Genomic DNA, 21,047 nt, shown 5'->3' with positions numbered 1-21,047 from the left:
TAGTAACACATCTGATTCTATGCTATCATACACATACATTTTATTTAAAAGTAGTCATGTGTACAAATAACTTACTCTAAACACATTTAACAAATGAATATAAGAAAATGATTATCCCTCCTTCTTTCCCTTTGCTGTCTAAGCAAATATTATACACACATAAGTGTGATCACTAAGCTATCAGGAACTGAAATGACAAGGTAGAAGATCAGTAGCAAATAAATGATAATTGATAATATCATCACTACATAGAGTCTGTGCCAAATGGAGTAACTTTTAATTGTTGTGTTACAGTATTTGTCAACTATTTGAATGTTTTGCATATTGTGTACTATAAGCTGTATAAAATACTGTGATTGTTTTTCACATTTAGCTGACACATTGAACTTTCTCATGCTAGTGTTACTTTGTGTTTTATATTCTATAAGTAGTATAATAGAGTATATAATGAATCAACTGTGTGTATATAAACAAAGGTGCAGTGTTATTATCTGTACATGTTCAAGGAAGATTAAAAGGCTTATTCATAAAATAGCATGATGTACAGAAGTGTGATGGAACCCGTCGCAATAAATCATATTTTTTATTTAATTCTCTAAATCATAGGTGCACAGTGTGTGGGATCCTACAGTCTGTTCCAAGGATCACCTTATTTTCAGATATATAATAAAGTAGGGAACTGCCTCTTTGGGGATTGCAGGACAATGGCATATGGACACTTGAAAAAAAGGACGTGTTAAAGGCTGCGTATCTGTATTAGTAGACTTTATAAAGTGTGAACCAATGTATCTTCTTGTGGCACCTTTGAGATTCTATTGAAGTCAGTGTGTATCTATATCTCACAAGAGGCAGAAATAACTAAAAAAGAATCAATTTCATATTGGTCTACATTTTTATGTTACAAGTCAAAAAGTTAAAGAAGTTTGTTGTCATTGAAGAGTTTTACACCTAAGATTTTTCAATGGTTTACAGTAAATGTATTACAAATAATTCTGTTAAATACTGTAATTTTGGTAGAGGTTACAAACTCAGTTAACAAATGAAACAATTCAAAACACTTACCACCTCTTAATTGACTTCGTGTCTAAAGCTGTGTACACACTATGTAATGTAACAAACCATGTGACTGTTGTCCCAATTTCACTAGATCCCAGAACACACCATACAGAGTGTACACACTATGCAATTTTCTGAGCAACGGCACAATATATTGTATTGGGGGATTGTATCCAATTAATTGTTTCTCCTGTACACTATGTTTCTTTTGTGTGTACACACTACACGATTTGCAACACATTGTACATTGCATCTTCCCATCTGATGAGCATTATGGCAGATGGGATGAAGTGATGAAAGACAGATTTGGCATACACACTAAAAAATGTGTACGATAAATTGTTCTGATCCACGTCTAAACAATATATTGGACAAATGGTCGAATAGAGTGTGCCCAGCTTAAGGGAAGGATGTTTACTGAAAGTGATGCCGTTTTTACCAAATTTCTCAATGAGGAAAACTTTGCTCCCTATAATAAAATGCCTTATCTCTCAATAAAGTTATTACAGTTCATCAGTGTATTGATTATTACATCTCTTTACCTGAAGAGTTTAATAAACAACAGAAAACAATGACTAGTACATCTACAACATAATCAAATGTGTAGCAGTGAATTTTTAAACTATTGTAATGGTAAATGTAATAGCCTGCGCAATGCAGGCATTGGTGAGTGTCCAGCAAGACTCACTGATGTTTTTAAGGGTTGATGTTGTCTCTTAAATGATTGTCCCTTTAAAATATTGGGCAGACTTGCAGGAAATTTTAAAAATGCATACATCACATGGGTTGTTACATAATCCTCTATATTGTAACCTTTATCAAGTGAGCAGTGAGACACAGCAGGTGTAAGCAGGGAGTGATGACTACAGTAGGAGAACATTTTTCCACCAATAATTTAAGATTCGTTTTAGAATTATACTATTAGATAGAAGATAAAAAAAATTGTTAAGATATTTTGCATTGATTTGAGCATTATTTACGTATTCTGAACATTAATTCTCTCAGTAATTGCACAGTACAATAAGATATGATACACTGTACATTGCCAGTGCAATAAATAAGTCACATCTCTCTACTTTGCTTATGTAAAGTAGGCAAGATTGTTCCCTGTGGAGGCTATATCATTTATCTTATCATTGTTGCATCAAGCCTATTAGGAAAACTCTATGGGTTTTGTGAGGATATGAATTTACAGGAAACAATTTAGAAATGTGTGTAACATGATATTGTAACAATGTAAAAAGCTTTCATTAAGGAGTTAGTACCAACATGCAAATGTAACATTTTAAGTAACTCACTGCAAGAAAGGACACTGATTTGAAAATTAACAACACTGAGTCACACACGTCTATAGGCATGAAAATGTTTGTTTTCAGGAATAAAGCAATAAAAGCTTGTCACAATAAGCCTGCAACAGATATTTTTATTTTGTCAAATTGTGTTACTGTAAATTACAGATATAAAACAGTATAGCTGCTATAGTCTCTCTGCCAGCACACTTGGTCTGTCACCTGTTACCAACAAATGTAACTTTCTACTCCAAGCTCTTTTATTACACCAAGACCTCTCTCTGTTGTCATTCCACCCACAAACTAAATAACCATTGTTCCCTGAGCATTTTGTTTTCTCTCCGCTCTTTCCTTTCTATCATGTGCTCTCTCCTTTATCCCTCAGTTCTATCACGGCTACACATGCCCAGTGACTAGGCTGACTCTGGCCCCAGTAGTCATAGCAATAGTTATCACTTTACTATAGCATTTTTACTGGAATAGGCTCTTATTAGGGTCTCTGTCACTGCAGAATAATTTTGATAAACTACTACGGAAAATAACTTCATATTGTTGTGATGTGGAGTGATACGAAATTATATTTAATGGGGAAAATGTGTACATTTTTAAAAAGCACCTTAAATCAATGCACTATAGATCATGAAAATGTAACTGCATTAATAGCACCAGGGCTCTTCCCCATACCCAAGAACAACTACAGGTCCCATCATGACCTGACTAACAAAATGATTACCAGGACCTGCTGGGACCTACAGTTTGAAAAAAAATTGTTGATCCTCTTTCCACTCTTTTAAACCAGGGACTCAGGGTAGGCAGAGGAGGCATAGTCATACTCCCTACCCTATCATACTCCCTGTCATGCTCCAGAGTTTGATATAAAAACTGTGTCTTTATACATGTGTGCCTCCCCAGCCATTGACCTCACTGCATGTCACTGTTTTAAACCAGAGCTGACACTTACAGCCCAGTCCCAGTTTTATCAAAATCAGGGGGGAAATACATACAACCGATTTTGTGGTAACCAGCACCATGCATTGCCAGCCTGGGTTGTTGGGACCATAGAGGGAGTCCCCTCATGATGGAGCTCCCTTACCATGGTTTCAGACAGGCCCAGGCCAGTTAGCACCAGGGATGGCTTTCCAGGGGAGTCTAACCCAGAAAATTGTGTGCTGGGTATAACCAGCCCAGGCACCAATTGCGACACTTCCCTGTATGCCAGAGTGGTGGGTACAATGATAATGAAAGTGTTAAATATTGTAAAATGCTATTTGTCTTTGATGAACTACAGGTCCCTGCATGACCAGGCTGCCAAAAATGGATGTCGGGCCTGCCTGGACTTGAACAACCACATGTGCCACTTTGCCACTATGGTACCTGTAGTTTGCCAAATAAAAATGCAAACAAACACACAGAGACAGTTTGAGAAAAAAATTATTATTTTAATCTATTCCTATCACTCTCGTAATCCTGAAATGGTCCATACTACAAACTGTAAAAGAGAGTTCTCCCCAAAAAAACAAACTACCAGAGCGTTTGCAGTCATCTGGTACACTGATGTACTCCATCCGAGAGTGGAGGAATCTACTGTATTTATCTATGTGCAGGGCACCTATCAGAAATTGTGAGGCCCAGTACTTACAGTATAGGCAGCCCCACTCACAAAACCCCATCTCCCACTACCTTATTGATACACAATAAAAAAAATTGTCAAAAGACAGCATTATATTAGAGAGGCTATAGCACATCTAAACAATTGAGGCATATTTAAAATAACCTGGCAGCATAGGAAAAATTTCATGGAGCACCAGGTGCAGGGACAGTTGGAATCAATGGCCTGGGTCTGGGACTCTGTAAGAAAATACACACAGTCAGTGAGTGAGTGACACACATCTTACCTTACCTTCTTTGCTAGCTAGCTGCTCCTTCCTTCCTTCCTTCCTTCCTTCCTTCCTTCCTTCCTTCCTTCCTTCCTTCCTTCCTTCCTTCCTTCCTTCCTTCCTTCCTTTCCTTGTCCAGGCAATTCCTCACATCACCCGTCCACCACTGCGCTGGCTCCTCTCTCATTCAGTGGTGCGGCACGACGTCACGCCACGTCGGTTTCAGTGATCAAAGGAAAATTTTGTTGAGGGAACATCGGCCAATGCTGCGTACTTTAGTTAAGAGGTGGAGCAGTAGGGTAGCTGTGTGAGAAGTGACTCTCAAGTCACTTACTCATTCTATTGTGTGGATCGTGGCCTAGCCGGGGGGATAGTAGTGGGTGCTTGCAGCCGCAGCGCGCCGACTTGTCATTGTTTTTCACCATGAGACAGGAGGGTGTCCCCACTGTGATGGCAGCCCTGCCTATGTGTAACATAGACCCTAAGCTTTACAATGCTGATGGTTACCACGGCTTTAACCTGTAATAAACCTGGTATGGTTATTGGAAAGTATAGGGCAATGTTAAAGATAGAAAAGTAGTTCCGGCTAGATTGGATTGTGGAAGACAGAGCGGCACAGATGAAGTGCCTATCATTTGTATTAGCTAGCTGCTGGGACCTTTACTTTGTAATGACTGCATGTGTGTATTCCATTGAGCACACAAATGTATGACTTAGCAGCTTCATCATTTTGTGAGTGACAGCAATCTCAGTCCATGAGAGTGCTGAATCTACAGTTATCCACAGGGTGCTTCAGCCTTAATAGTAGTAATTTTATTGCTTTTTTGAGTTTGAGTGGTAGTCAGTAGTTTTCGGAAATTTTAGATAATGTGTAAGAAGCCTTAATAGGACATGTTAATTGTAAGGGTTTTTTTTTCTAAGCAATATATAGATTATTTGGTATAGCTTATCAATTGTGAGTAACACCTTATCAGATTCTGCATAAATAATGTATGATAAATGTATTATCTGGAAGAAATGCCTTAAGTGATGTACCTGTCAGAACCTACCTGTAATAATAATAGAAATAGGCTAAAAGAGCAGTAATTCATACCATGGATCATGGGATTCTAGCAGAATGCCTGAATAACTTCTGCTGATTGCATTATACAGTTCTTTGCTGGTTTAAATTGTTTATAACTGGCAGGTAACAGAGATTGTCTTCATGGGTGTTCTTATTTGCACCTGTGCCCCTGTTATGTGGTGTTCCACATGGCTCTATCCTATCTACAATTTGCAGAATTGCATGAAATACCTAGATTCAATGGTCTGGTTTACTACTGCTGTGATTTACAAATGAGCCAGTCCTGTTTTAAGAACCCATCCAAAATGGATAGATAGCTGAGCTCCATTTACTAACATGTGGGTTTTTGGAAGTGAAGATGTTACCAATAGCAACCGATCAAATTCTAATTATTATCTTCTTTAAAGTTCTAGATGAATGTTAAGTAGAATCTTCCACTTATAAAAACCGGCACTTTAGTAAATATATCTCAGGAGTGGATGTGTTCCTGTTGGATTTGATAAAATCATGTGAAGATCTAGGGACTTCCTGTTCCTACTGGAATTGAATGAACAGCTTCAACCTTGTGCTCTGATACCAACCCTGCCATACTGCTTAGCTGCTGACGTTTTTGACTCCACACTGTGCAGCAACAATCCTTCTGACAGCTGTGACTGAGTGGGGGTGTATGGAGAGGTTTTAACCCCCCCGCCAATGTCTAAATCACAGAAGACATGCAAGGAATGGAGCCGTGCGACACCACTGCAACTGTATCAAACGCTGGGTCTCCCACAACGCTGCATCCTGTGGAGGTACCTGTGACTTCTACAACAAATATTCTTCACATTCCAAAGCCGACCAACCCAGTCACCTATACATTACCTCTTACATATGAAGATGTGGTGCAAGCCATACAGGGGACGGTGAGTCCTCTACTTAAAGAACAGGCTGTAGTTTTGCAGCAAGCAGAAACATATATTAAAGAGCAGATACAGCAATTGATACAAGGAGTGCCTCTGTTGGATCTGAGGTATGGGAAAACTTTCAGGATGTCACAGAGTTTAAAGCACTGACTTCTAAACTACAGCAGTCAGACCAGCAAACATGGACTAAATTAGATGATCTTGAGAACAGATCTTGGTGTAATACTCTGAGAATTATGGGCTTGCCTAAAACACTTAAAGGTCCTGCATTGCAATGGTGTAACTAGGGCAGGGCAAGCAGGGTGCGTGCCCTGGGTGCTGTGCAACCGGTGGCGCGGGGGTACTGGCACGCCCTAGTTAGCCAGTGTAGCGCCCACCGCAGTGAGTGCGGTTAGCGCTACACATTTACACAGGACCGGTGCTAGGCTTCCAGCGCCGGTCTTGTGCTGCACAGCTGAGCCCGTTCCCTCCCCCTGAGCGCTTGCCCAACAACGCCAGGAGGCGGGCTCAGGCTGTGCATAACACACGCATCGCCGCCAGCGCTGGCAGCGATGCGTGTGTTAAACAGCAGCCAATAAGAGTCAGATAGACTCTCATTGAATGCTGCAGCACCTACTGCAAGAGCCAGGCTTCCGTCCGGCTCCTGCAGTGGGTAATGGGACAGACGTCATGATATCATGACGTCTCTCCCATAATGCTGAGCGCGCCAGCCCGGGATTACCCTCTGGCGGCGGGAGCGGTGTCGCGGTCCGGAGCAGCAGCGTGGATTGAGGTAAGTATATTTGTGTATATGTTTTTTTAAAACCTGTCTGCACTACTGGGGGCACAACGGGAGGGGGGTGGCTACTACTGGGGGGACCTCTACTGGGGGTGGCTACTACTGGGGGCACCATTACTGGGAGGATCTCTACTCTGGGGTGCTACTATTGGGGGCATTTAATCGGGAGGGGAAACCTCTATTGGGGACTACTACTTGGTGGGGAACTACTACTGGGGGCATTATAAAAGGGGCCTACTACTAGGGGCACTGCACTGGGGGGACCACTACTGGGGGCATTAATAGGAAGGACCACTACAGGGGGCACTGGATAGGGGGGATAACTACTGGGGGCCTGCATCAGAGGGGACCACTACTGGGGGCACTGCATGGGGGGAGACTACTGCTGGGGGCACTATATAAAGGGCACTGCATGGGGGGGACTACTACTGGGGGCACTATATAAAGGGCACTGCATAAGGGGATACCACTACTGGGGGCACTGCATAAGGGGGAACACTACATGGGGCATTGCATTTTGGGGGATCACTACTGGGGGCACTGAATAAGGGAAACTAATTGGGGGCTGTTTAAGGGGGACCACTACTGGGGATACTGTATAAGGGGCACCACCATGGACCTGCATAAGAGGGACCACAACTGTATACTGGGGGTACTGTATAAGGGGCACTACTGGAGTTAAGGTGCATATGGATAGGAATGTTCAGCGTGAAAATAAAGGGGTGTGTCATGTTGTTTTCACGCCCCATTTTTAAGTGGCCACGCCCATTGTCTCCCATGCGCGCCTTCGGCGCCAGCACACATCCGGGGGGGGCTCCCTTTTCAAATTTGCCCTGGGCTCCAACTACCCTAGTTACACCACTGCTGCATTGTATTAGACTGGGCCCATTAGATCACAACCTGAATCTAGATCTAGAGGTATTTTATTTCTCTGTCTTAATTATTTACATAAAGAAGCAAAAAAGATTACTACCCTGAGCTTAGAGCAAGGAAAGCATCAGTCCCCACACCTTTGTGTTTTTGAGGGAGAAACTTTTAAAGATTTTACATCAGCTTTGTATGCTAAGAAATAAATGGAGAAATTGAAGCAAATTGTGGTGGCTATTTCAGTTTATATGATTGAGCTCTCTGGAAAGTGATTATAAGACTATGTTAATCAATTATTCTCCTAACCTTACAAGAGTCAGGAAAAGTCAACAATTCAAAGGACCTATACTGGCTTTAGATGCTGAGATATATATGGAGAAACAGGATTAAATTACAGGGGCTATCAGAGCTTGCATGATTGAGTTATTGTATATATTTTTCTTTTTCCCTTTTGATATTAACCATAGGATTTGGTTTTTTTTTTCTCAATGATTATATATTGGGAATTTAATATGAACTGATACTTAAGTAACTATATGTGATATTTTGAAATATTAGTCATGAAAATAGAAGGTACAGTATAATGATCAACTGAGAACATTGTGGCTTTGGACGTTGACAAAGATATGAAGCAGCTGATCCACAGTGCAGGGACCAAAACAGATGGCATGATTGATTTATTTACTTTAATATTATATATATATATATATATATATATATATTTATTTTTGATCGAGAATATATATGTGTGGTAATCTGAAATATTTGTGAAACTAGAAAGTATAGCGATATACTGAGAATACAGAGATATGATCACATCAGTAAGCACAGTAATTATGGAATGCACATGTTCTGCATATGTTTTTTTTCTTTCATTTGGTTTATGTATAGGAAGTATCATTGTTGATGTGAATATGCACTGACATTATTTATTTAATTTAAACAGTGATATATGGTAGTATTTTTAGAGAGTAATAGTGAGATGGAAAATATGTGTGTTTTTTGTTCCATAATGTATTTAGTGTATTATTAAAGAATCACATTTATAGTTTTCTATTCTTCTTTTTTCTTCTTTTTTTTGTCTAAGATCCTTATTTAATGGTACTTTACTAGTTTGAAATGCACCAGAAAGTATATTTTAAAGGTACCACATTTATATATATATATATATTTTTAAACTCTTTATATGTTAAAGAAAAACAATAGAAATCTGCAGAAAAAAAAATACAAATTATATATCACAAATATTTCCACAATTTTTCTTCACTTTTGTGAAACAAAATATACAAACATAATAACCAAAAACATAGGATGAAGGTAGAGGGGGGAGGGGAGAGATAAATAAGGGAAAGATAGGTACATGCCAAACAATACACAAAACAAAAATTCAGATAATAAATGATGAAGTAAATCTTACTAGGCCACAGGGCCCATAAACCAATGAGGAGGCCTCGAGCACGGCAATGCAAACAGTCAGATTAAGAACTTTGCACACTCAAAGAAGGCACTAAACCAGAGGAGGGATGTAAACCATGTCCTTCTCTCAGGAACCAGGGCCCCAAACAAGTTAAAATTTCTAATGGCAATCATGTAGGTAGTAGGTAATCTTTTCCATGCTAGCGACATACCAAATGTAATTCCAAAGAGCAAAAACTGCAGGTGTGTCAGGAGATTTCCAATTTGTGGCATTAAAGATGTAGCTCCAGACAAAATATGAGAGAATAATTTGTTCAGTGAAAAATCTATATCTGGAAATGGCAACGAGAGCAAGAACACCCATGGATCCAATGAGAGCGAGAAGCCAGAGAGTGAATTGCCAAGTGAGAGAACCTCCTTCCAAAATGGGGCAATATGAGGGCATGTCCACCAAATGTGGAGGAGTGTACATCTATGTCCACAGTTTTGCCAGCAGTTCGGAGAGGAACTAGGAAACATTTTGGAAAGTTTGTCCGGAGTGTAATACCACCGACTGTAAAGTTTATACGCAGTTTCCTTAATTTGTCTAGAGTTAGAATATGTGGCTATCCCTTCCCTCACCTCCTCCCAGCAGCAGTCATCAGAGGGTGGTCCCAGATCCCAGTCCCATTCCTGCTCATGGCGACCGTGGGGAACAGAAGCACCATCAATCAGCAATATATAAATATAAGAGATCATTCATCCTCAAATTGTGCAATTAAGGCATAGCATTTCAAAAGGGGTGGGAGCCCGTAGGACGTATGACTTGGGAAGGGACATTACAAAGTGACAGACCTGGAAAAATTCAAAAAAGGGAGGACAGAAGGAGGGGAATTGCTGCCTAATATCATCCATAGAGACCAAGGAATTGCAGGTGATGAGGTTAAAAACTAAGCGAATTCCTGCCCTCTGCCAGAGATGAAAGTGGGGAGAAGAGACCCCATTTGGATAATCAGTATTGTGGGAAGTAGACAGCTTATATTGGGAGCAACAAAAATCCCACAAAGACACACAGAATTTAAGGGAGGGAAGAAAGGTTAGAGAGAAAGGTTTATGATTACGAGATAAACCCCAGAAACAAGCCAAAAAATCACACTCACAGGTATCCAGCCTCCATGTCTACCCAAGAGATAGAATTGACTTAAATGGCTAGCTAAATAATAAAAATGAATGTCTGGAAACCCACTACCTTCCACAGACCTAGGTTTCTTAAGAATATTTATGGCTATCCGAGGAGGTTTATCATTCCAAACAAACTGTATGAAAGAAGATTGGAAGGTCTTTAAAAATCTTACTCGGGATTCTGACTGGAAGGGTTTGGATAGATAGAGGAGTTTAGGGACCAGATTCATCTTAATAGCAATAATTCTCCCCAGTCAGGATATTATAAGTCCTCTCCAGACTACCAGATCTCGATTATTCTTGGCCAGTAGCTGTGGGAAATTTTCAAGATATAAGTAGTCATAATGTGATGTGATATATACTCCTAGATATTTAATTCTATGATCCTGCCATTTGAAGGTATAGGTTGAAAGAAGAGTCTTCACCTGGAAAGGGACATGGAGCAACATAGCCTCTGACTTAGATAAGTTAATTCTATAACCTGAGAGGTCACAATATTCTTCCATGAGATGATAGAGGACAGTAAGAGAGGTTTGGGGATGTGTGAGGGAGAGTAGAACATCGTCTGCAAATAAGGAGATCTTAAATTCCTGTGATCCCACCTCCACTCCATGTACTGAATCAGAATTCTGAATCATAGCGGCTAGGGGTTTAATTACCAGGGTGAAAATCAGGGGCGACAGCGGGCATCCATGTCTAGTACCATTAGATGATGGTATGATATCAGAGAGGAACCTGTTTGCAACAACTCTAGCTGTAGGAGAGGAATGCATAGTAGAAATGCCCATGAGAAATCCTGCGGAGAAGCCATATGCGGTCAATTGCCTTTTCGGCATTTAGAGACAACATAATTGAGGGAGCCTGTCGTAGATTAATAATTTGAATGAGGTCAGTAGCTCTTCTGGTATTGTCCCTGGCCTGATGGTCTTGAATGAATCCCAACTGGTCATAATGTATCAAGCTTGGGAGGACATCATTTAACCATGTGGCCAAAATCTTAGCATAGAGTTTAATATCAGAATTGAGTAGTGAGAGCTGTCTATAATTGGCACAGTCATGATGATCCTTTCCCTCTTTATGTATTACCACAATTCTCGCTTCTAACATTGTTTTAAGGAAAAAAGCCACATGCAGTATAGCATTAAACAGAGAGTGGAGATGGGGGACCAAGACAGCAGAAAATTTCTTATAATAGACCACAGAGAATCCATCAGGACCTGGAGCTATAGATGATTTCTGGATCTTAAGGACCTCAACTATCTCCCAATCTGTTATATCTAAATTTAGTAGACCAGTCACCTGTTGAGAAAGCCTAGGAAGCTGGTCTCGATGGAGAAACTCAGTAATTACATCAACTGAGGAGTTAGGACCTGTATCAGAGCTATGTAAATTGTATAGCTTGGAATAGAAAGAGTGGAATTCCTTGCTAATAGTCTCAGGAGTATAGGTAAGGGTACCAGAGAGAGTTTTAATTGCTAATATATTATTCTGAGACTGCTTTTCTCTTACCCTAGAAGCCAGAAGTCTATCTGCCTTGTCGCCCTTTCTCATAAAATGTCTGCTTCAAATGTTGAAGAGCCCTAGCTGTGTTCTCAGAAAGGAGTAGTGTTAAGTTGATCTAAAGTTGCCTGGTTAAGTGTAAGTTTATGTTGCCACTCAAGGTCCTGGAGCTTAATATTTAAGGAAAGAAACTGGGATTCACACATCTTTTTATGTCAGGAGGCCATACTGAGAAGGTGACCCCGTTTGACCGCCTTATGGGCTTCTCACAAGGTCATGGCAGAAATCTCAGGATGACTATTTAGTTGAAAATATTCAGTTACAGGGTCCTAATTTGTTGGAGATATTCTGGATTATACAAAAGAGAATCATTAATTCTCCACCTAGAAGGGGGAGGGCGAGAAGTGAGGCTCAAAAGATTGGCATCTTGACTCATGGCTTCATCATTTAGTAAGGGAGCTGGATAGGGAAGTCTCAGGGTTTCAAGTAAATGACGAGTCTCCTCCAAGGTCTTGGAAGGGTGAAATCTATTTTGGTGCCATATCAAAATGCGGAAAGGAAAACCCCAACAATAGCAAATGTTGTTGTCTCTAAGTATGGGCGTGATAGATTTAAAATCCTCTTAAGAAGTGTAGCTGGAACAATATCTTGATAAATTTGTAGAGAAGCTCTGCCATATGACACAGAGGGGTGTCGTCTAGCTTCCCACAGGATGTCCTTTGTAGAAGTGGCACCAGAGAATGACATCTCTGGGTTGGGCACTGGAGAATGACATCCCTGGGTTGGGTCCTGTGACCAGGTGTGGAGGACCCTGTGTTCCCTGTCCAGTAGGAGATGGTCTTTAGTGGTTGCAGGTGACAGATGGGAAAATAGCTTCTTTAGGTAATCATCCAGAGAGGGCAATTCGATCTCCTTGGGGATATGTATAATGTGCAAGTTATTATGCCAAGCTCTACTTTATTTTCTTCCTGTTGATCTTGAAGAAGAAGCATATCCTGCCTCAGATGATGGAGCTCCACCTTTGCCGCCTGTTGAGAGGAAACCACCTTGTCCATTATAGACTCAAGGTCATCAGTTCTGTCACCCAGATCATTCAGCTCAGCTTGAAGAGAATTAACCACCTTATGCACCTCCTCCTGAACTGTTTGAACAGACCATCTTGTTTCCTGGACTTCATGGAAGAGAGACCGTAAAATCTTTGCAAGTCAATGGGGAGTGGTCAGAGTCCTCCGAATCGGAGTTCGTATTATGGGGAGGCGTTGAGTTTTCTGAAGGTTTACTACCTGCAAATGCAAACTTCTTGAGGCATTGGGATGAGTCAGACCCTGCATGTTTACAGCCACCCTTAGGCATTTTCAGTGGAGGGAGATATGTAGATAGTTAGGCAGAGCAAGGTAGTAGGAGTAGCATGCAGCCCTCACTGTAACCTGATAAGCTGGAACTCAGAACCCAGGTCTGTAGGGGAATGAGTAATTATTACCTCTTACGAAAGCACTGTAGCAAGGATTTGGAAGGAGCAGTGAAGTGCAGAATCCAATACTGGAGTATGAAGATAGCCAGAGGTTTTCAGCCCACAGAGCTCTGTATATATTCTGATAGTAGTGGGAGAGTCTGCTATTCTGCAGCTGCTGGCATAAAAAGGGTGGTAGGGAGGAGTTCCAAGTGTGGGGTACCCCAAATATACTGAGGGTGAGGGTGCACAAGAGTGACCAGCAGCAGTCCAGAGGCACTACCTAAAGCTGCAGCAGTTACAGCCTTTTATACCTGTCAGCAGCAATCCAAGATGGCGACCGCAGCTAGCTGGAACTCCGGACTCTCAGGAGATTAAAGTCTCCTCTGCCTGAACAGAGCAGGTAAGCCCTGATGTAAGCAGCAGGGCAGCCAGCACTGGTATGTCCAGCAGGAGGCTAGGCAAAAGGAGGAGCCGGGCAGTGATGATCCGGGCCGTGGTAGTAGTCACGGCAAAATTGAGGCTGAGGCTTCTGGAGCCCTGCTAGGACAGGTGGGCATCAGGAGCCTCAGGAAGCACACCGGAGGTGCCCCAGTGTATGGAGGGGACAGGGAAATACTTGGGAGGCAAAATAAGGGGGGTGAAGATCCCCAAAACCGCAATGAAATTAGGCAGCCACAGGATCTCCCGGGGTGCACGTCCTCCTCCGTTAGCAGCCAGGCCACACCACCCCCACATTTATATTTTTATATTTTTTATTATTATTTTATAATCTTCCTATTAGCGACACTAGAAGGTTATCGTATATATATATATTCTATTATGGTTCGGCTTAGTTTGGAGCTATTCCACTCCTTATTCTTCTTTGTAAAACCTACAGTATTTGTGGATGCAATGGTTGCTTAAATCCTCTTAGGAATTCAATGGTGTTTGTCTTATTAGTGTAATGATTTGGGTTTTTTTTATTTTATTTTATTTATTTATTTTTATTTGGCATTTCCAATGCTAGATAAAAATTGCATTAAGTTGGGAAAAACTCCTATGATTTACTACAGTTAGAAAATGGTTTACTACAGTTAGAAAATATTAACGAAGAGTGCCATTGAGCTGGGTTCCTGGAATGTAGGAGGTATCCATTCACCTATTAAAAAGGAAAAAAACTGTTTATATGTGTTATCAAGTTGAAATTAGATATTGTATTTATGCAGGAGATGCATCTTTTCCTCCCGTAGATTCTTAAACTTAATGGTATGGTCTGTATTAGCATCTGCCCCTTATACATCGGAAGCCTGCTATGTATTTATATTGATTAGAAAACAATTGAAGGTTGATGTGCTACATACAGTATTGGATTCTTAAGGCTGATCTTTGATTGCAGATGTATATGTTAATCAAACCAGATATGTTATGTACAGTATATGTTCGGAAACAATATTTAAAGGGATTTTTTTCAAGCTCTCCTTTTAAAATTATAGCCATATATGTATTTTCCCTTAAATGTAGGGGGCGACTTAAATCTTTTAACATCCAAATACAGTATATGGACACTAATTCTAAAGTTATTTTTAAGCAGCATCTTCCAAAGCTACTTACTTATGTTCTGCAACAATTGTTATTGACAGATGTATAAAAGCTCATAAATCATTCTTTGGATAAGGAATAGTCATGTTTGTCAGCAGCTCATGACACTCTAGCAAGAATAGATTACATGTTTGTAGCTGATTCCTTATTTCTCATTGTTTTAGATACTGGGATGGTACCTACTGTATGTGTTTGATTATTCACTGAACTGGATGAGGATTACCACCACAACAGATAGGGGTTCTTACAAGCAATGGAAATTGCCTACAAATGTATTATATTCTGTGAAATTTAAGGGGAAAATTTAGTTATTTTGGGATGAGTTTTGGAGAGATAATGCACAGCACGCACATTCAGCTCTATTAACATTCTGGCAAGCCTCAAAGGTGTATATTCGAGGTTGTATAATTAACTATATATCTTAAAGAAGATGAGAACTTTACTTACTATATAAACAATCTAAAATTTCTCTAACATATCAAGTTTTTAAAACTCTTCATCAAGTAACACAACAAAGCATATCTAGAGGCCAAATTGCATTTTGATGAATTATTATTAAAATTGGGAGAGCGGTACTGCTTCCAGGGTTGCTATCGGTTCCATAAATATGGAGATAAAGTGGGTAGGTTACTTTCAAAATTACTTCAGTGAACATGTCTTTTTTCTATGATTAAACATCTTTAGAAGCCAGGTCATACTTATACGATTAATAGTAAAGAAGTAGTGGAAGTGTTCTGAAACTTTTATATGGATATTTATGCACAGACCCCTCTAGATACTCATGGTAAATCTACTTTTTGGATGAATATATGCTTGCAAAGGCTAGATCTGGATAAACTCATATAGCTAGGCGCACCAATAACATTGGAGGAAATTCTTAAGGATTATTCAGAGACTGAAACGTCTGAAGTCTCCAGGCCCAGATGGTCTCATGAGGGAATATTATACAATTATTTTGCCACATATTTGTGAAACCTTTACAGAAGTTTTTAATAATATTTTTGCTAACCATACACTTCCAAGGTATTTAATGATGCAATTATTATAATGATGCAAATTCTTCCAAAAGCAGCTAAAGATCCAGAGTTACCAGGAGCATATACAGTAAACCTGTATCATCTGTATCAAATGTGGATTACAAACTTCTGAATAAATTACTAGCAGATAGAATTAAGTTAATACTATCAGATGTTATTGATACAGACCAGAGAGGATTTATTTGTGGTCTGCATCTGGTAAGCAATATTCCTAAGGTATTAACAGCAGTACAATGGATCTCGGCCACTGGTATAGTAGAATCTCAGTTTTTATTATCATTGGATACTGAGAAGTCTTTTGACCTAATATCATGGGATCACCTGTTTGAAAATATGAAAAGGTTTGGGTTTCCAGGGGAAATTACTACTATACTTCAAATGTTATATTCATCTCCAATCTCTCAAATCGCATGTAATGGAGAGGAACACGGCAAGGATTTATATAGCAATAAATCCATTAGCAATAGCCTTATGTAAAATGCGAGAATTTAGGGGGATAAATGTTAATATATTGGAAGTAAAACTCGCATTATTCGCAGATGGTATGCTGCTCTTTGTTTCTGAACCATCTATAACTATTCCAGCAATTTTCAACAAGTTAAAAAAAATTGGGCTTTTTTCAGGGTTTAACATGAATATGAATAAATCAGAACTCCTACCACTCAATTAGATCCCTATAAAGACTTATTTGGAATATTGACTCAGAGCCTGATTCAGACCCGCTCGCGAGCGCTGAGCGCTCGCAAGTGGGTCGATGTTGCCCAAGTGCGCATGCACACGACGGAGGCGGCTCCGTCGTGCACATGCGCGAGACCCGAATAACGACGGCCAAGCTGTCGTTATGGGTCTCGCACCACAGGGGGCGTGCTGTCGATGGTGATTGACAGCACGCCCCCTTTGGTAGGCGTGCCAGGGGCGTGGCTGCCCAGACGGAGGCGTTCCCATGGGAACGCCTACCGTCTGGGGCCGGCCCCACTGACATCACTAGTGATGTCAGTGGGAGTGCTTTTGGCTCTGATAGAGCCAAAAGCACTCCAGGGCGTGCGGCAGCGAGACCCTACTGCAGGGTCTCGTCGCAAGCCCGATGGTTGCGATGGTCTTGACCATCGCGACCATGATTTTGGCTGCTCGCTATACTACTATGTAACAAATTCTCTAGTCTGGATAACTGAAAATAATTACCAGCTTCATTATTGGGTCAAGTCAGTGGCGTCCCTCCCTGCGGTGGCATCTGGTTCGGGGAGGGACACTGTGCGCGGGGGATGGAGGTGTGGCCTCATGGGATGGGGGTGTGGCCAGGCGGCCCGAACCCCGGTGGTCCCGCTCTTGTTACTGCAGGGGGGTGCAGAAGGTACCTTGTGGAAGTGTTGGCTCCCTTACAATATCAAGAGCCGAGTGCTACAGTGCAGCACTCGGCTCCTGTCACTGAAGGGGAGTATGCACCTTGGTGTCACCCCTTGCCGGGTGACACCCGCGTGTGGGCCGCACCCCCCGTGCCCCCCTTGTTGCGGCACTGGATCAAGTGGCAATTATTAAAAGTATTATTTTCCCTAAAATATCTTATATTTTACAAATTCTGCCGATAAAATTGCCAAAATCTTTTATAGCAGTCTGGAATAAAATGATTTCACAATGTATGTGGATAAGAAGGAAACCATGATTATCACTGGTAAAACTAAGATTACAGCATCAAAATGGGGGGGGGGGCCTGGCATTTTCAGATATTTTGGCATTTACTTGGCAGTTCACTTGCGGTATATTATTCATTGGCTTTTAGGTAGATCTAATTATACTATTATAGATATTGAATAGGCAAATTTTTATCTATACTTTCTTAGTGCTCTATTTCATATGCCAAAATGGCTAATTCTAGCTTTAATGCTGTCAAATGTATTATGTTGAGATACCTATTTGTCGTGGTGGGCCATCAATAAAGCATTTCATCTAGATATATAACTATTAATGGAAATCCAACTTTTCAACCTGCATTGAAGAACTCAAACTTTTTGACTTATTGACCTACAAAGCACTGCATAACCATATTCCTGGGTACTTTAAATTCTCTAAACTCACACTCATTGTCTTAAATGCAGAGATGAAGAACTAACAGTATCTTGTATATCCCTTACTTTACTTGGGGCTGGGAAGCAGCCTGCAAATCCTACTGAAGTACCTATAACAACATACTGCGTAGCACAGTGCCAGATGTTCTCCCTGCAGAAATCTTCAAAAACATTCTAAGACTTAACATTTTACTCAAACATTACATTAATGTCCTTTATTTTAGTACAAATAATAAAAAACTTCTTAGCTCTCCATCTGTACTTTTTCAATATTTTATATTTTCATTTTGTTTGTTTTTTAATCTGCAAATGCAAAATGCTTTGAGAAAAGCACTATATAAATGAATTACTATTTTAATTATTTGGCTTCATTGTCTTGTCCAGATTTGAAAACAAAATCTCATGTCAATCCAACAACAATGCACAAATAAATTATTTTGCAATTATTTTTAAAGTACAGTTTCAGCTAATTATTCCATTCCTTTCAGTGTTGATGGCTCATTTTTCTTTCTATTTTACAAATTATTGAGCTTCTCATACTGACTGCAAGGAGAAACAATCACGGCCTGATTTAGAGTTGAATATAGAGGTGAACCCTTTGCATAAGCAAATATACTGTACGTCTGCACCTATGCATTTTCATGTGCATAATTTGAGTTGCACACATTTTAAGATACATGTTATCTTAAATCTAGATTATAGAGCAGATGTGTCTGGAGGCAATATACATCAGTCATTATCATCAACTTCAAATTGTGCATCCATTTATGTAGGTGCATAATTTACATCTTGTTTACAAATATTCATTGTTAATTTGTATCTGTTACACTCTAATGCTGGGTACATATATTGTGTGTGCATCGGCCAGTGTGTACCAGCGATATGTCTGTGAATGACGTCGTTCACAGACATATAGCGTCAGCTCAGATGCACAGTCAATGCCCAATATATCTGCAGATACAGTATATTGGAGCATTGTGCTGTGTGTATGAGTGGTCAGCTGTCTATCACTACATTTGCTGCATGGGCTGGCAGTGATTGACAGCTCAACTGAGTGGGTGCATGTAAATGCCCACCAAGTTGTGACATCAGTCATCTAAGAAAAACTGATACCAGGAGCTAATATAATTGTTTACAGAAAGGGAGAGGGATAGTATTGTCTCTTTGTTGGCACATGTATGGAAACGATAACAATTAAAATGTAACTTTTATTATATAAACTAGGGGTGTGCATCGGCCACTTTTCGTGTTTTGTGTTTTGGTTTTGGATCTGGATCTTTCTTCGTGTTTTGGATCTGGATTGGTTTTGCCAAAACCACCCTTCCGTGTTTTGGGTTCTGGGTTTTGTGTTTTGGATCTGTATTTTTTTGAAAAAAAGCATAAAAACAGCTAAAATCACAGAATTTGTAGGTTTTTCTGCTCCTATGCTATTATTAACCTCAATAACCTTAATTTCCACTCATTTCCAGTCTATTCTGAACACCTCACACCTCACAATAGTGTTTTTATGTCCAAAAGGTTGCACCGAGGTAGCTGGATGACTATGCTAAGCGACACGAGTGGGCGGCACAAACACGTGACCCATCTAGGAGTGACACTGCAGTGGCAGGCAGGATGGCAGTTAGAAAAACTAGGCCCCAAACTGTACATAATGCAAAGAAAAAAAGAGGTGCAAGATGGAATTGTCCTTGGGCCCTCCCACCCACCCTTATGTTGTATAAACAGGACATGCACACTTTAACAAATCAATCATTTCAGCGCCAGGGTCTGCCACACAACTGTGGCTGAAATGATTGGTTCGTTTGGGCCCCCACAAAACAAGCTGGCAATTAATGTGTCCCTGCACAAACTGGCTCTACGGAGGCAAGATGTCATCCTCATCCTCCTCATCCACCGATTCCTCACCCTCTTCAGTGTGTACATCCTCATCCTCACAAAGTATTAACTCGTCCCCACTTGAATCCACCACCACAGGTCCCTCTGTACCTTCTGGAGGCTGGTCTCCCTGGAAGAGCTGATAATTCATTTTGATGAACATCATCTTCTCCACATTCTGTGGAAGCAACCTCCTACGCCTTTCGCTGACAAGGTTCCCGGCTGCACTAAACACTCTTTCGGAGTACACACTGGAGGGGGGCAACTCAGGTAAAATAGAGCCAGCTTGTACAGGGGCCTCCAAATTGCCTCTTTTTCCTGCCAGTACAGGTATGGACTGTCTGACATGCCTACTTGGATGCTGTCACCGATGTAATCCTCCACCATTCTGTCAATGGTGACAGTATCATATGCAGTGACAGTAGACATGTCAGAAATTGTTGCCAGGTCCTTCAGTCCGGACCAGATGTCCAAACTTGGTCCTGCCTGCCCTGCATCACCGCCAGCGGGTTGCTTAGGATACCTAAGTTTTTTCCTGGCAGCCCCAGTTGCGGGAGAAAATGAAGAAGGAGCCGTTGACGTGTCACGTTCCGCTTCAGCTGACAGTGTGTTCACCAGCAGGTCTTTGCACCTCTGCAGGCTTGTGTCGGCCGGAAAGAGAGACACCACATAGGCTTTAAACCTAGGATCGAGCACGGTGGCCAAAATGTAGTGGTCTGATTTCAACAGATTGACCACCCTGGAATCCTGGCAAAGCGAATGAAGGGCTTCATCCACAAGTCCCACATGCCGAGCGGAATCGCTCCATCTTAGCTCCTCCTTCACTTTCTCCAGCTGCTTCTGCAAAAGCCTGATGAGGGGAATGACCTGACTCAAGCTGGCAGTGTCTGAACTGACTTCACGTGTGGCAAGTTCGAAGGGCTGAAGAACCTTGCACAACACGGAAATCATTCTCCACTGCGCTTGAGTCAGGTGCATACCCCCTCCTTTGCCTATGTCATAGGTGGATGTATAGGCTTGTATGGCCTTTTGCTGCTCCTCCATCCTCTGAAGCATATAGAGGGTTGAGTTCCACCGCGTCACAACCTCTTGCTTCAGGTGATGGCAGGGCAGGTTCAAGAGTGTTTGCTGG

At 41.0% G+C, this 21,047-nt stretch overlaps 1 protein-coding gene across 2 annotated transcripts in view; it reads left to right on the top strand.

Annotated features, from left to right (window-relative positions):
* The window catches only part of LOC148517309 (potassium channel subfamily T member 2), a 1,089,312-nt gene that overhangs the window by 417 nt on the left and 1,067,848 nt on the right, over nucleotides 1-21,047 (top strand). The gene's annotated exons all lie outside the window — the stretch shown is intronic.

This window comes from Taudactylus pleione, unplaced genomic scaffold (genome assembly GCF_031769625.1).
Source record: "Taudactylus pleione unplaced genomic scaffold, aTauple2 ptg000223l, whole genome shotgun sequence".
Taxonomy (NCBI): Eukaryota; Metazoa; Chordata; class Amphibia; order Anura; family Myobatrachidae; genus Taudactylus; species Taudactylus pleione.
Note: the sequence above shows the minus strand (reverse complement) of the source record. Positions and strands in the feature narration are given on the sequence as shown.